Below are 14,683 nucleotides of genomic sequence, written 5' to 3' on the forward strand. Positions count from 1 at the left end.
CCTTTCTAAAAAAAAGACTTTATGTTTAAAGGCTTAAACATAAATCTTTAACATTTCCATAGTATGTAGTTATTACAATAGTTTTACAATAGTGATACATTGGTTATAATACATTGATACATAAAATAGTGATAAATTGGTTATAAAATAGTGATAAATTTGGTTAGTAAAATAATAGTTGTTAGTTATTAGTACATTTTTTTTTTTATATAAGTATATAGTCTCTTTTGTTTTACATTTTCTTCTTAGTCTAGTGTTAGTAAATGGTGGTCATATATGTGTAGTTAATATACGTATTCTGTTATTTCGGGCGAAATGGAAAATAAAGTCATAACTCATAAAGATAACATAATAAATACTACCAATAACAAATTAGAAAATTATAATAATAATAATAATTCAATAATTGTAAAGTAATAAACGAGAAACGAGTAATCAATGAAGAAATATATTTTATATTAAATATATAATATAACGTTTACGTATCAGTATTATACAATAATTAATAATTTTTCTTAAGTTAATCATTTAATATTTTTGCGCCCCCCAGCATCAGGCGCTCAAGGCAAATGCCTCGCTCGCCTCTGGTGGCAGTACTCTAAAATAAATTGCTGTACCTAGATACGTGCAATTTTCGTTGATTGTTTATAAAATAATTTAAAACCATAACATTTTCAAAATATTTTAATTCATGTTGAGCTGTTTATATAGGCATATTTTTCTTAATTGTCGATAAAATTTTTTTCGCTAATAACTTGGGAATGTAATACTAAAAAAAAGTCTAGTATAAATCCACAATAGTTTTTTATGAGTGTCTGAAGTTGGAATTTTGACAAATTCTGTAAAAATCACGAAAATTTGAAAATTATTTTGAGTTAGAAATTCATACAAATGTATACCTATTTTTATTCGAAAATCGAATATATATATATATACATACGATTCCAGAAGTTCTACCCTTGACCAAAACAAAATATTTCAGAGCTGTAACCACTGTCATGCATTACTAGGAATCGTGTTTTTAATTTATTATTAATTTAATTTAATTTTAGATTCCGAGTGGAACGATTTTACAATGATGTGTGTCTATTTTTTAACTTTTAATTTTTAAATTAATTTTCTTATTTTCTGCCTGTCATCACAATTTGGGCAGTAACACTGCTTCGTTTTTCTTCAACAGTATCTTGTTCGATGGGAAAGTAAATCTAGTTGGTTAGGGAGATAAAATTTTAAAATTCTCAATAGTTTTAAAAACGCCGCTAAAAAAAACATAAAAATTAAGGAAAAACGGGAATTTTTACGCAAATTCGGTTTTTGACAAAATCGATTTTGGTTTTTGGTGTAATTTTAAAACAAATGAACAATATACATATAATTTTCACTGGTCGTTTATTTATACTATAATAATATTTTGTTTTGTTTTGAACTGTTTAGGAACATTTTCTGTTTCAAATTGTATTAGTCTTTTTTTCTATGAATGTCAATAAAACTTTATTAAGTATATTTGATATGATATAAAGATGAACAAAGTAGTTTATATATAACCAATTTACGTAGAATCTTGTTTTAAATTTTCAATCCTTAGCTATAAAAGTAATTATTAAATTTGATAAATGTTGTTCACATTTGAACTTTAAATGCTTATAAAAAAAATTGTGCCTATGTATTTTTAATATTGTTCAACCGCTATACAATATATCAGGAGCATTGCATTAAATGATTACGCTTTATTAACCAACAAATACAATTTTATTGATAACTATTGAAAACCAACAATGTCCATAAACAGCTCAAAAAGAGTAAAATTATTATCAACATTTTATGGTGTATAGAAAATAAAAATATAAAAATTCAGTGAAATTATTTAATTAATTAATTAATTTTTTAATTACAATCAAATAAGAAAATTGTTACATGAAATCTAGTGAAAATCAAATGTTGTAATAATATGAATTTCAAACGTACATAAAAATTTAATTTGACTTTCTTGTATACATATTAGTGTGATAAAGATCAAAACTTATGAGGAACCTTGTATTACATTTTCAAATCTTAGATTTAAAAAGGAAATTTTTTATGAATTTATAACTGAAAATACGTCTTTTTTACGAAAAAACTATTACAATGGATTTTTAATTTTTTCATCTGCCTTTGAAACAATAACCTAGGAGCCTTCTATTAAATTTTCAAGCTTTTTTACTCAACAGATAAAATGTTATTGATATTTATAGAAAAAAAACTAAAAAAAATGGAAACTGAAAATGTCTGTTAACAGCTCAAAATAAGTCCCCCCTCCCCCCCCCCTAAGTACCTACTAAATTCACTTTCCTATCAGAAAAGATACTTTTGAAAAAATCAAAAGTAATTTACTGTCCTAAAAGGTGATTACAGACACAAAAAAAAAGACACATCATTGTAAAATTAATACATTCATCGCTCCGCTCAGAATCTGAGTCTTCTTTAAAAGTCCTTGATGTCAATATAGCTAAATGACTAAACATTTTAAAATTAACAACGAAATAGCTTACGTATGACGACACCTTTTATAGTTTAATGGTTTTCCCTACGATTTTGCAACGACCTCCGCTTGTTATACTATACTAATTTCCTTATTAGTTATATTGTCAAATATTATTAGAAACGTGCGGTGTGCTATTATACATAGTTAATATATTATGATTACTTAATACGTAGGTACGTAACACAATGCTTCGCTTCTCAACTTTTCCGGTGGGAAAGTGAATCTAGTTGGTGCATTGGGGAGGTCCAAATTCCCAGTATCTATAGTCTCCAAAAGCGCCGGGAAAAACAAAAAGAAATTAAGGAAAAACTGGAAATTTTACATAAAATCCGATTTTCGACATAATCAATTTTGGTTCTTGGCGTAACTTTAAATCTAAAATAAATTACTTACGTACCGTAGATACATGAAATTTTAAAACTATTTTGATTCGTGTTGAGGTATTTATAGGCCTATGAAATTGTTGACTATTTTAGGTTTTTCTTAATTTATGTCGATATATAATTTTTCGATCCGTCAAATAACTCGAAAATGTAAATACCTACCTACTTACAATACGTTCCTAGTGAGTTTTTGTTAGTGGAAATTAAAAAAAAAAGTTGAGCTTAAATCCACAATAGTTTTTTATGAGCGTCTGAATTTTGAATTTTGACAAAATTCGTAAAAACCACGAAAATGTGCAAATTATTTTGAGTCAGAAATTCATAAAAATGTATATTTTTATTCGAAAATTGAATATTCACGATCCCAATTACCAGTTGTTCTACCCTTGTACCAAATAAAACATTTCAGAGCTGTAAATACTGTCATACTAATGTACATTACTAGGAATCATGTTTTTTAATTTCTTAATAATTAAATTAAATTTTTTTTATAATTATTTGACAATAAATATATTCAAAATTAAAATGCCACAACTGAAAAGTTTTTAAGTGGGTTACTGTATAATGGGTGTTTAGTAAGTTTCCACACGAAACATAGCAGGTAAGCCGATACACAATATGTAAGTTCCCTCACGGAAAAAAATTAACCTATACGTAAATTCCCACACGAAAAAAAATTATACCGAACACTAACTTCCTTTTAAATGAATTTAGTCCATAATTTAATATTTATGGTCCATAAATTATTATTTATTTGTATAGGTAAAATTAATAATAATAATAATATTAATAATAACAAAAAATTCAAATTTTATTTGATCAAACACTTCACAATATTATAGCTAATAGTCATACTCAACATTATTGTTATGTTTACTTAAGAAACAAAATCGATATCTGTAAAAATAATTATTAACTGACAATCAATAATTTATTTGAAGTTAGACGAACAACAATATACCAATATGTATTTTCCCACATGGCGATAAATTTTAATACATTACATTCTATCTAGTTATCTTTATTACCTATTGGCTATAATAGTGTGGACAGTCCATTTTATTGATTTCAGTACTCGTTCATTACTTACAGAGTTAACATAGAGTAATCTATTACAAATTATAAAAATGGACGTAATTATTTATTATATGTTAAATGAAAAGGGAAATATTCTTTTAGTCCATAATAATAATAAATTTTATAAGAAACACACTGCGACAACAAATATATGGATGTGTGTTAACACTAAGTGCTGTTCTAAATAATACACCAATAATGTATAATTAGTTGAAAATAAAAATACGTGTTTTGTACCCACGACGAAGAAACTACCTACTCTAAACCAGGAAAAAATAAGTAATTTTTGTAAAAGAAAAGCAGTAGACAGGGTTGTTGAAAAACCATCAAAAATTATCAGACGAGAACCTACACAACATAAAAATGCAGGTAACTTTTTAATGTCTGATATAAAGCTAATTTCCAGAAATGTACAAAATGCTATAGCCAGTTGTTATTCCTAAAATACCAAAGTCAAGAAAAGAAGTTCATAATACTTTGAGTTATATTTATGTAAAAGCAAATAGAGGTGAACATTTTATTTTTGAAAATTACGATTTAAATGAGATTATTATATTTTCATGTGATAATAATATTGAATTTTTGAAAAAGAACTGGAAATAGTTTACATGTATGGCACTTTTAATTATTGTGATAAAAATTTAACTCAACTTTATACAATTCATGGATTTGCTATTTACCAGATAAAACATTGAAAACATAAATTGAATTATTAAAAAAAAATTTAATGTAGTTGGAATAAACCCAAATAAATTTGTCTTAGACTTAGAGATATCAATGCACCAATCAATAAGTATTATATTTCCGACAGCACAAATATGGCGATGCCGTTTCCATTTGGGCCAAGCTTGGTACCGTAAAATTCAAAGTTTAGGGTTTGCACAAGAATTTAATTTTGCAAATGATGAATTAGGAAAGTGGCTGGTACATATATTTGGTTAAGCATTTCTTCATCCAATATAAGCTGGAGTTTGTTTTATAGATAGCTTCATAGCTGAAAAACCAGAAAATAATAAAATTAATTTATTTTGCGATCATTTAGTGACTAATTACATCAAAGATACGAGTAAGCATACTAGTATTTGGGCCAGTGGTTGTTCTGATACAAGCCTTACTACAAACGCTTGAGGAAGTTTTCATTCTGTATTCAGCTCAAATTTTTATCACCATCAGCCTAAGTTATTCAAAATAATAGAAGTCTTAAAATTTTTCAATGTTTAGCTATAAAACAGTGACAATAGATTTTTAATATTTTTCAAATGCCACTGTAACAATATATTAATAGCCTTGTATTAAATTTCCTAGACATTTTACCCCACAAATAAAATTTAATTGATATTCATAGAAAAAAACTAAAAAAACTTTTAAAAAAATGAGTATATCCGTAAACAGTTCAAAACAAGTCAACAATAAACATTCAAAATTAAAATTCCACAACTGAACAATTGCATGAAAGCAATACAAAATTGATTTACAATACAAAAAAATGAGTTAGTTGTCAAAATATGCATCCCAAAAGTTTCACAGTTCAAAATTGTTATGGTCATGAAACAAATTCTGTGCTCACTTAGCATATTATACTATCACCCAGAACAAATATGCAAACACATACAAATTTGTGCTCTAATCATAATAAAATGTAAATAAAAAACATAAAACTTAAGTTAAATAGTTGAAACTAACATATTAGTTATAAGACTTAGTTTAAAGTTTTCTTATATCCATAGACATAAAAAACAAATTTTTTTAATTGTTTTATATGTATAGAGTTACATTTAATATTATATTGTAATTTATTTCTTCTTATTTAGTAAGACTTTCTTATTTAGTATGTACAAAAAACTGCTGTAAATATAACAATTAATTACAGCACGTTAGTCATATATTTCTAAATTTTAAATTACAATTAAACTATAAATACAACAAATATGAAAACTACGATAGTATAATTAATAAAGATTTTAAATACTTTTTTCTCTAATTATAAAATTTAAAAATAATGTATTCTTATAATTATAAATAAGTCTATGACGAATAATTTTAATCACAAACATGATTCAGAGTGCAACTGAAGGTAATTGGTGTTCGCTTAGTCTTCTTCCAAAGAACTTCGTCTTTCCTCCTATAAATTACATATTTAATTAAATTTGATAATTAATATGACTATGATCAATAAATGAACATACTTTGTAGGAAACTTCAAAGTTTTTAACAGCCAATCAGCAACATCTTCAATATGATATATCTTTTCACAGCTCACCATACAGCTACACCATACGGCAACATTCAGACACGTGAAGCCAGGTCTGTCCAAAAATTTGGTACAGTAGTTACGATATCACAAATGATGGGTGTGATAATAGCTGGATGTGGCTTTTGATCCAATTGTTTAGAACAAGACACATTTAAAATATGTGTGTCAACTCTAAAAAACATTATAATAATTAAATATGTGATACAATGATATTAGTAGGTAATTGGAACATAAATATTTAAATTTTTGAGCAGAATATTAATAATTAAGATTTAATTTTACTATTAACATTGAAATCTAGCAATAACCATTGCTTAAAAACAACCGTTAAGTGTAAGTCATCTACTAAACAACAACACGTAGACAATGGACCTGAATGATATAAGTTATAAATAAATGTGATATTATATATAAAATAAACAATTCATATTAACCTGTACCAATAATTAAGGTGTACAACTTATTAGTTTGTATCTTTATAAAAGTTTAGATGTTCATAATGTTCACATGATTGTACACTTCAATAGAACTTTATTTTGTAGCAAGTTGCCACTTAATCCCAATGTCCCAAAAATTTAAGTATAATCCAATGAATGAACTAAAAACGATAAACTATTAAGTAACTTTTGGTTTTGGCAAACAGTAATATGTAATATACTTACATAAGTGTATGTGAATTAGGCATTATTAAGTTTTTAAGGATTTTCTGGGTGAATTAAATTAATCAACTGCAACGTCTCCAAATCCTTTATTTGTCTGTTCATTTTCTTCAAACTCATAGTTGGAGAAATATGATTTTCTGAAAATGTCAAGTTGTAAAAAATGGCTAAATACCTAATTCATAAATTATATTAAAAAACCTTACCTCTTAGATGCGATTTACTAGTCGTGCAATTTAAATATGTTGAGGCCCTCTGTGTTATTGAAATTAGATTCTTGCTCAGCAAAATTGTATCGCCTAAAAAATGAAAACTTTGTTAAAAATGTGTCAGTGCACCATTTGTTTTCTCCCTTTAAATAACGAGCAACATGCAAATATGAGTACAGACAGTACAGTAGATCCTATTTTGTTCATGTTTGCTTTTATATTAGAGTGATAAGACATAATATTATTATTATTTTTTAAGGAACCTTATAGGGGTAACACCAAAACAAGTTATGTATATTTTAGGATTGTTGAGAGTTTATAGCACAGTAAAATAGCTTTAAAATAAAAACCTTTCAACAATATTCTCACCTTTAAGCTTCATAATTCGCTTCAATATTGTATGTCTTCATCTAAGTCGGCAGAATTATCTTCGAAAGTCAACGTTTGAAAAATTGTCAATACTTCAATAACAACTACTTAAATAATAATATTATAGTGGTGAGCTATTACCCTGTATACTCTCTCCCGTGACGACTCTCCTGACGGACACACTTACATAGCCGTCATGCACATCTCGAGCATTTGTGCAATATTTTGTCTGCTAATGACCAGCAACGAGTAGCAACGTCACGCTAAAAGTAGCAAATTAGACTGACACGATATTATTAAGAAATATAATCAGTACAACTAGAAAATAATACCTACTTACAAATTAAAACTAACATAATATGGCTAGGCGATACTTCAGTTGTTTTACTAAAAACAATACACTTATTCATGGTGATTATGTAATAATATGTATGAATAGAACTACTAAAACTCTGTACGACTGTGGTCTGTATTTTTGTTCAAATTTCAAATAATTGCAATTCGCGAGTGCTTCAAACGTCGGCAAACGAAAAAATAATAATATGATGTCGTTATTTATTTGATAACAATTATTACTATCATTATTCCTGGTAATAGTGATAAGTCAGAATGTTTATCAATCGGTGGTACTTCTCGCCGGTCGGTGGCGGGCATTACATTTTACCGAAGTCCGATACTTCGTGAACGCAGGTTACTGCCTGCTCCACGACCTGCGATTTAAGAGGTAACACGTGCGTATTATCGTCTCAGTCTTATATATCAAAATTACGCTCTGAGTAATACGTTTTTATTTTTTGTGTCTTTGTGCACGATAAGTAGTCGAAATAACCCTTCGCTTTTCATCTTTTCCGGAATTATTACGTAAATTCGGTTTTTCGTGTAAGTGGCAGTCAGGGCCGTACTCAGCCATTTTTTTTTATCCTGAAGCAGAAATGAAGCAATGCGCCCTTCTGGGTTTTGGGATTGACACACTCATAGCTTTTAATATATTTATTACGATTCGGAAAAATCTGAAAAGTTGCAATTAGGTTTCGAGGTACAAGAAACAACATTTTTAGCCACAAGTATGTAATTTTTAATTATTTAATTACTATCTTCTTATACTATAGGAAACAAATAAATTTGATATTTGCAAATTATTAGAATTATTTAAAATAATAGTTAATATGCTAGCGATTGATGTTTCTATAGAAAGTATGGCCATGCTTGACAATCTCTCCTGAACCATTGTGGATCTTAAGTATGTTTTTATCAATTTAAGTTCACTGATGTCTGATACTCCTTTCACATGTTACGTCCCAACCGACGTTGATATATACCTCAACGCAGAAATGAAATAATTTATAATTTATTAATTATTTTGTAGTTAAAAATGTATAAAATGTTTAACTTTTGTGGCTAAGGATTTAAAATTTAAAACAAGGCTCCGCGTAAATAGGTTATTTATAAATTACTTTATTCACAATAATATCATCAAATATACTTGGTAATATCATAGGCTGACTGACCGTTTTCGCTCAGAATCGTTTTTTTTATACAATGATATTATATCATTGAATTCAAATTTAACACCATCCATTACAGTGACCCACTTGTAACCTACTGTACAGCAGAGCGACATCCACTTATCCACCTTTTTATAGTCTAGTTCTATCTACGGAAAATGTATATTGAGATGCATCAATTACACATGTAATACACCACCTTCACAATGCCTAAAACATGTGTAAATAATTTTTTCTTTAATACTTAGGTATTCAATATTTACTAAGTAGCTAATTAATTGATTTGAATTTTGAACTAATAACCATAACCTTTTGTATAATTTATCCCTGTCACTGTATTCAGGGAAAGGAGGTTTTATCTATCTGTTAACTATCCATTTTTTTAGTAGACCTATAGAAAATAACTTATTCAAAATGTTCTTGTATGTACTTTGGTTTTATAACTATGTTTTGGTTTCACACAAAGATAAAATATTGATTTTTTATTTCATGCTTATTATTATAAATTAAACAGTGATGTTATTTAATTATCTAGTTACATTGATCTTCGTGCATTATAACATTTTGTTTAAAATATGTTTTATGTCTCCCAATCTAAAGGAATGAAATGATGTCTTCCCTTTTCTGAAATTGTTTAAATTAAAAAACGAATTAACATTTTATCATGGATAATATGTTTTAATTTCGATTCCTTTGATTTTCTAGAATGCCCCGGTTGTTCCAAGCGGGGTTATACCGCCGCCCAGTGCATTTTTGGTAAGAGAGCCGCGGATGCCGCCGCCAGAGACCCGGTTGCTGAGGCTGCCAATAGAGCAGCCAGGGTAGCTTCTGCTGCCAAAGCAGCCATCGCATTGGCTATCAAATTAAAAGAAGAAGCTGGTCTGATTGCTCTGCAGCGGCAGATAAAACAGCCACCACCACCACAACAACAGCAGCAAGAACAACAGCTACCACCAACACAACAACAGCAGCAGCACATGTAATAATATGATGTACTATCATCTAAAATATAAAAACAAAAATGTATTCAGTGTGTTTTCATTTCCTGGTCATCATTATAGTGTATTATTTGGAGTTACTAATTTGTAGGTGTCTTGCAGTCTTGAAAAGAATACTTTTATTTTGTATTCGGAATACATATTCAAATAAATGTATTCAGAATGCGTATTCGAATACTTAAAAAGTATTTGAATACTATTAGAATACTTTCACAACTAGTTCTTGTTAGTTTTTGAATGGTTGATAATTAACATTTATTAATTAATAATTAAAAATACATAGTAATATGATACGGTCGATATGGGCCATATAGGATACAACACATTGGTGTTTATAAAATTAATCATATCATATCATGGGCCAATATTATATTTCGTTCAAAGACTAAAATTAATGTTCATGATTTATAATATGTCTTGTCACAAATTTAAAACTATTTTTCTGGATCAGTAAAAAGTATTTTTTTTATGAATAAAAAATACAAATAAAAGTATTCAAATATTAAATAATATTTAATGATAACGATGTTTAAAATTGAAAATAGTACATACGTTCATCGATATTAGATGGTAGCTTTAATATTTTTAATCTAATATTTGACATTATTAGATAAATAATCAAACGATCAAATAATAATAATTAGCTATGTAAAATAAAATTAAATACATCAATACTTTATAAGATAAAAATTAATTAGAATTAACATTTTTTTATTCACGAAACTTGGCATTAGTCATAAAATTTCATATATCTTGATCAATAGAATTTTTATGATTTCTTACAGTTACTGAAACAAATGTATAATGTAAATACTTATTAATAATGTATTATATTAAATTAATACAGCAAAGGTACTCCCCTACTGAGTTTGGGAACAATTGTAACATTTTCGATAATATTATTTATTTCTAATAAAATACACAAGGCAACAGGCTCAATGCACTATCACATCAACATCAGATCACTTCTACAACACCGCCTCCAACGAGGACGCCCGCATGACCTAATTTATCAAGAAACATAAGCCTCTAACCATTTTTATCACATAACTTAAAATTGTAATAATTTAATTATTGCGTTAAACATGCCAAAATGTATTATTACCTTTCCTACATCTCTAGGTATAGATGGCAAAAGCTAGGAGTACCTTATTGTAAATAAAAAAAAAAAGATATTGCACTCATTTTAAATAACTTATAATCTTTATAAATATGTATATATTAAACATTGACTTTCACAGTAATTCCATAAAATTTCATAAAAAAAAATAAATGTTACAAACGTACCCCATCTTTATTTTGTCAATATTTGAACTTCAAATGTTAATACTAAGAAAAAATTGTACCTATATATTTCTTATATAATAAGATTTCTTAAAGGGAATTTGTAAATACTTTTATTAACAAGATAAAAGCTATTTTTTGTAAATTAATTGTTTTGGTTTTTTTTGCAGGGCGCTTAACCAAGGCACCTTGGAAGAGATTAATATCTCAATTATGAATATGCTGGGAGACTAGGAGGCTAGGAGACTCTAGGACAGGGATGGCAAACCTTTTGAACACTGCGTGCCCAAAATTACCTTTTTTTTTTTTTTTGAGCGTGCCATGAAAAAAATTATATTTTGTTATATTATAATTCGATTGTATAATTAATGTATAAAAAGGTTAGTTTAGGTACATAATAATTTATAATTATAATAATATTGCTTTGTTAATTATTTATTTTTATGTGATTTTTGTTGTTGAACACTTGATGCCAATTTATTGATATTTGGCTTAGGTATAATTAGTAACTTTTAATAAAGTACATGCGGCACTGCATTCATCAGTTAGTCGGTTTCTTAAATCAGATTTCCAGATTTCCAGGAAACCAGTTTCCAGCATCAAATCTTTAATATATTCTCCATCGCAAAAGGGCTTTCCGCGTTTTGCACTAACATTTGATACAGCAAAACTTGCGGCAACAATATTTGAATTGCTACCCACAAACTTCATTAATGTATTTGTCTGCAAATTGTTGTTCTTAATTGCTTGTATAATATACTCTTTTTGTTCTTCTTTTGTTTTTTTCAAAAGAAAATTATGATTAGTTTCATAATGTCGTTTAACAGATGATGTTCTACATACTATTATTGTCGTTGAACATAAAATACACACTGCTTTATCGCCTTTTTTTAACCATACCATAATCTTCAGTTCATGAATTTTGAAATTCTCTGCTACTACAACTACTAACATTTAATTCACTAATTTTTCTTTTTTTTTGTGCAGACATATTATTGAATAATGTTAAATAAAATATAATAATCGCACACGAAACACGAAACACGCACGACGCACTCACAAATTGACAGACGTCGTATTCGTACTGATTAGTGTTTACTCGTTTACTGAAGTAGGTTTATTACTCTCAATAAACGTACGTAAATATAAAATAACAAACGCAATATCGTATAGATAATATTTAGATATTATTATTTTATCTACAGATAAGAATAATAATAATCGTTAATGACCGATAAAAGCCGTATGCTCAAAATATTTTTACCTATTACCTATAAACTATAATACTATATATTATTATATATTATATTATAATAGTAAAAATTTTCGCGTGCCCTCAAAATCTTTTCGCGTCCCTTTTCGGGCACGCGCGTGCCATGGATTTGCCATCCCTGCTCTAGGACACTGTGTGGCCAAAGATGTGCGTATGAGTGCTGGTATCGCCATATATTTCAAGTTAGTGAATAACATAGTTTTATTGATAAAATACCTATCGTTAATGTTTTTAATTTATGTATTCAAATATAATTTAGGAGCATTTATAAGAGAGTTGGGGAAGTGGCGAACTGATGGACCAAACACAAGGTGTTGGCAGCGTAGCATATTTGCAAGAAAATGATCGATTTATTTACTATTTAATTACCAAGGAGCTTAGCAACCAAAAACCAACGTACAATAGTATAACTACGGCTATTGCGAAATTACGTGATCTTATTGTAGGACATGGTGTTAAAAAACTAGCCATCCCACGTATTGGTTGTGGTCTAGACAAATTAGAGTGATCCGTAGTAAGAGGCATTATTGAAAATTTATTTCAAAATGTAGGATGCACAATCAAAATTTGTCATTTTACACATGTAATTTTACTTAATTCAGCCTTCATAACAAGCAATTATATGAAATGAGTTTACTTATGTTTTTATTTTTTACAGAATTTGTCAAAAGAGTCAGAATTACTTTGAGTTCAACATCCAAGTACTATGAAAGTTTTTAGAAGTATCAAGGATATAAAAAGGCGAGCATTTGAAAAACTGAATATTATATTATTTTCTCAGAAAACTACTTTACCAGTGTATTGGGATAAACATTTTCAACCAGTCAATGAAAAATACTGCTTTAAGTCACAATACTATAAAGATTATCAAGCAGATCTTGAAGTCGGTCAGTGTTTATATTACAGCACAATAGAAGCTCATATAATTGTTATCATCACAAACAAAAATACAACAGATTATTTTTCATATCAAAACTTGGAAAAAGGACTTGTACAAATAAAAATGTTGATCAAGAATGATCAGTGGCAGCCAACATTTATTATACATAGAATGAATAATCATATATTTGAAGATCTCATAAATGAAAAAATTGTATCCCTAATATGTTCAGCTTTTTTAGAATTGACTCCATGTTTAATTTTTCAATTAGTAAGCAGTAATTCTTAAACAAACTGAAGTTAACAAAATATACTTTTGTTGAGTTCTAAATTCACGGAATATCATACATGGCATAAATGAACGATTTATGTTGTTTGTATTAATTATTACATTTATTTGTCGTTTTATAATTTGAATTTGAAAATTTTAGTAAAATATAGAATTCAAAGACATTAAACAGTTTCTTTTCTTTTCTTTACGCTTAGTTTAGCTAGATGTAGCTCGCAAAACTGCACCTGGACTAGGGTATGGTCGCATTTGAAATAGTGGTCCTGAAGCTGGTTGTGTCCACCCCTGACTTAGCTTCAACTGTTAAGCCGTCGCTCAAAGAACCCCTAAAAGTATAATACATGGTTCATAAAACTTATGTTAACTATAATTATTTAGTTAATACAATGTATGTATTAATCATATAAATGTAGTAACAAAAATATAATGAGAATACTGTAGTGATCCCACGTACAGTTGAATAGATGTCAGGTATTAACACTTGAGTTACCACCCGGATGTGATTAATATAACAAAATTCTAATCGTTGAATTTTGCTAGTACTAACTATTTATTGTAATGCTGCTAAGCCTTTCTGCCGATAATCATAGTATTGGGTTTTAAATATATATTATTATAATGCTTGCCTCCAGTACCATGACAATACACACTGATTAATCCAACGAATATTTCAATATGGTTTGTTGGTCTGGGGGAAGGTATAAATGAGTACGCTGTCAGATCACTGAAAATACTACAATGAAAAATCATTAGAATTTGTGTATGTAATATGTAGAAATGCTTAAGTAAGTTTACTATTTTATTCAGTATTAAAACAAACTTTAAAAATTTGAATTTTGAAATGTATTGATTTATCTGTTTTGTAGATAGTAAGATTGTATTATCTTAAATCATGATTTTGATAATGAAATCTATAAACATAAAATCAATAAATTGTATGTTCAATATTTGAACTGGTAACCGTCCCTAACCCTAACCGCAAT

General features: G+C 28.0%; 1 long non-coding RNA gene and 1 pseudogene across 1 annotated transcript; one reads left to right on the plus strand and one right to left on the minus strand.

Annotated features, from left to right (window-relative positions):
• Positions 1–5,373: 5,373 nt before the first annotated feature.
• LOC132936857 (uncharacterized) lies at positions 5,374–7,988 on the minus strand. The gene is made up of 7 exons (XR_009663549.1): positions 7,813–7,988; positions 7,614–7,735; positions 7,473–7,531; positions 7,101–7,193; positions 6,898–7,034; positions 6,168–6,406; positions 5,374–6,103 (listed from the first exon to the last, which is right to left on the minus strand). It is a non-coding gene; the product is annotated as an uncharacterized LOC132936857 (long non-coding RNA).
• A 650-nt stretch (positions 7,989–8,638) lies between these two features.
• On the plus strand, positions 8,639–13,741 carry LOC132951684 (uncharacterized; annotated as a pseudogene).
• The last annotated feature ends 942 nt before the right edge of the window (positions 13,742–14,683 follow it).

The sequence above is a fragment of the Metopolophium dirhodum genome, chromosome 1 (assembly GCF_019925205.1).
Source record: "Metopolophium dirhodum isolate CAU chromosome 1, ASM1992520v1, whole genome shotgun sequence".
Classification (NCBI taxonomy): domain Eukaryota; kingdom Metazoa; phylum Arthropoda; class Insecta; order Hemiptera; family Aphididae; genus Metopolophium; species Metopolophium dirhodum.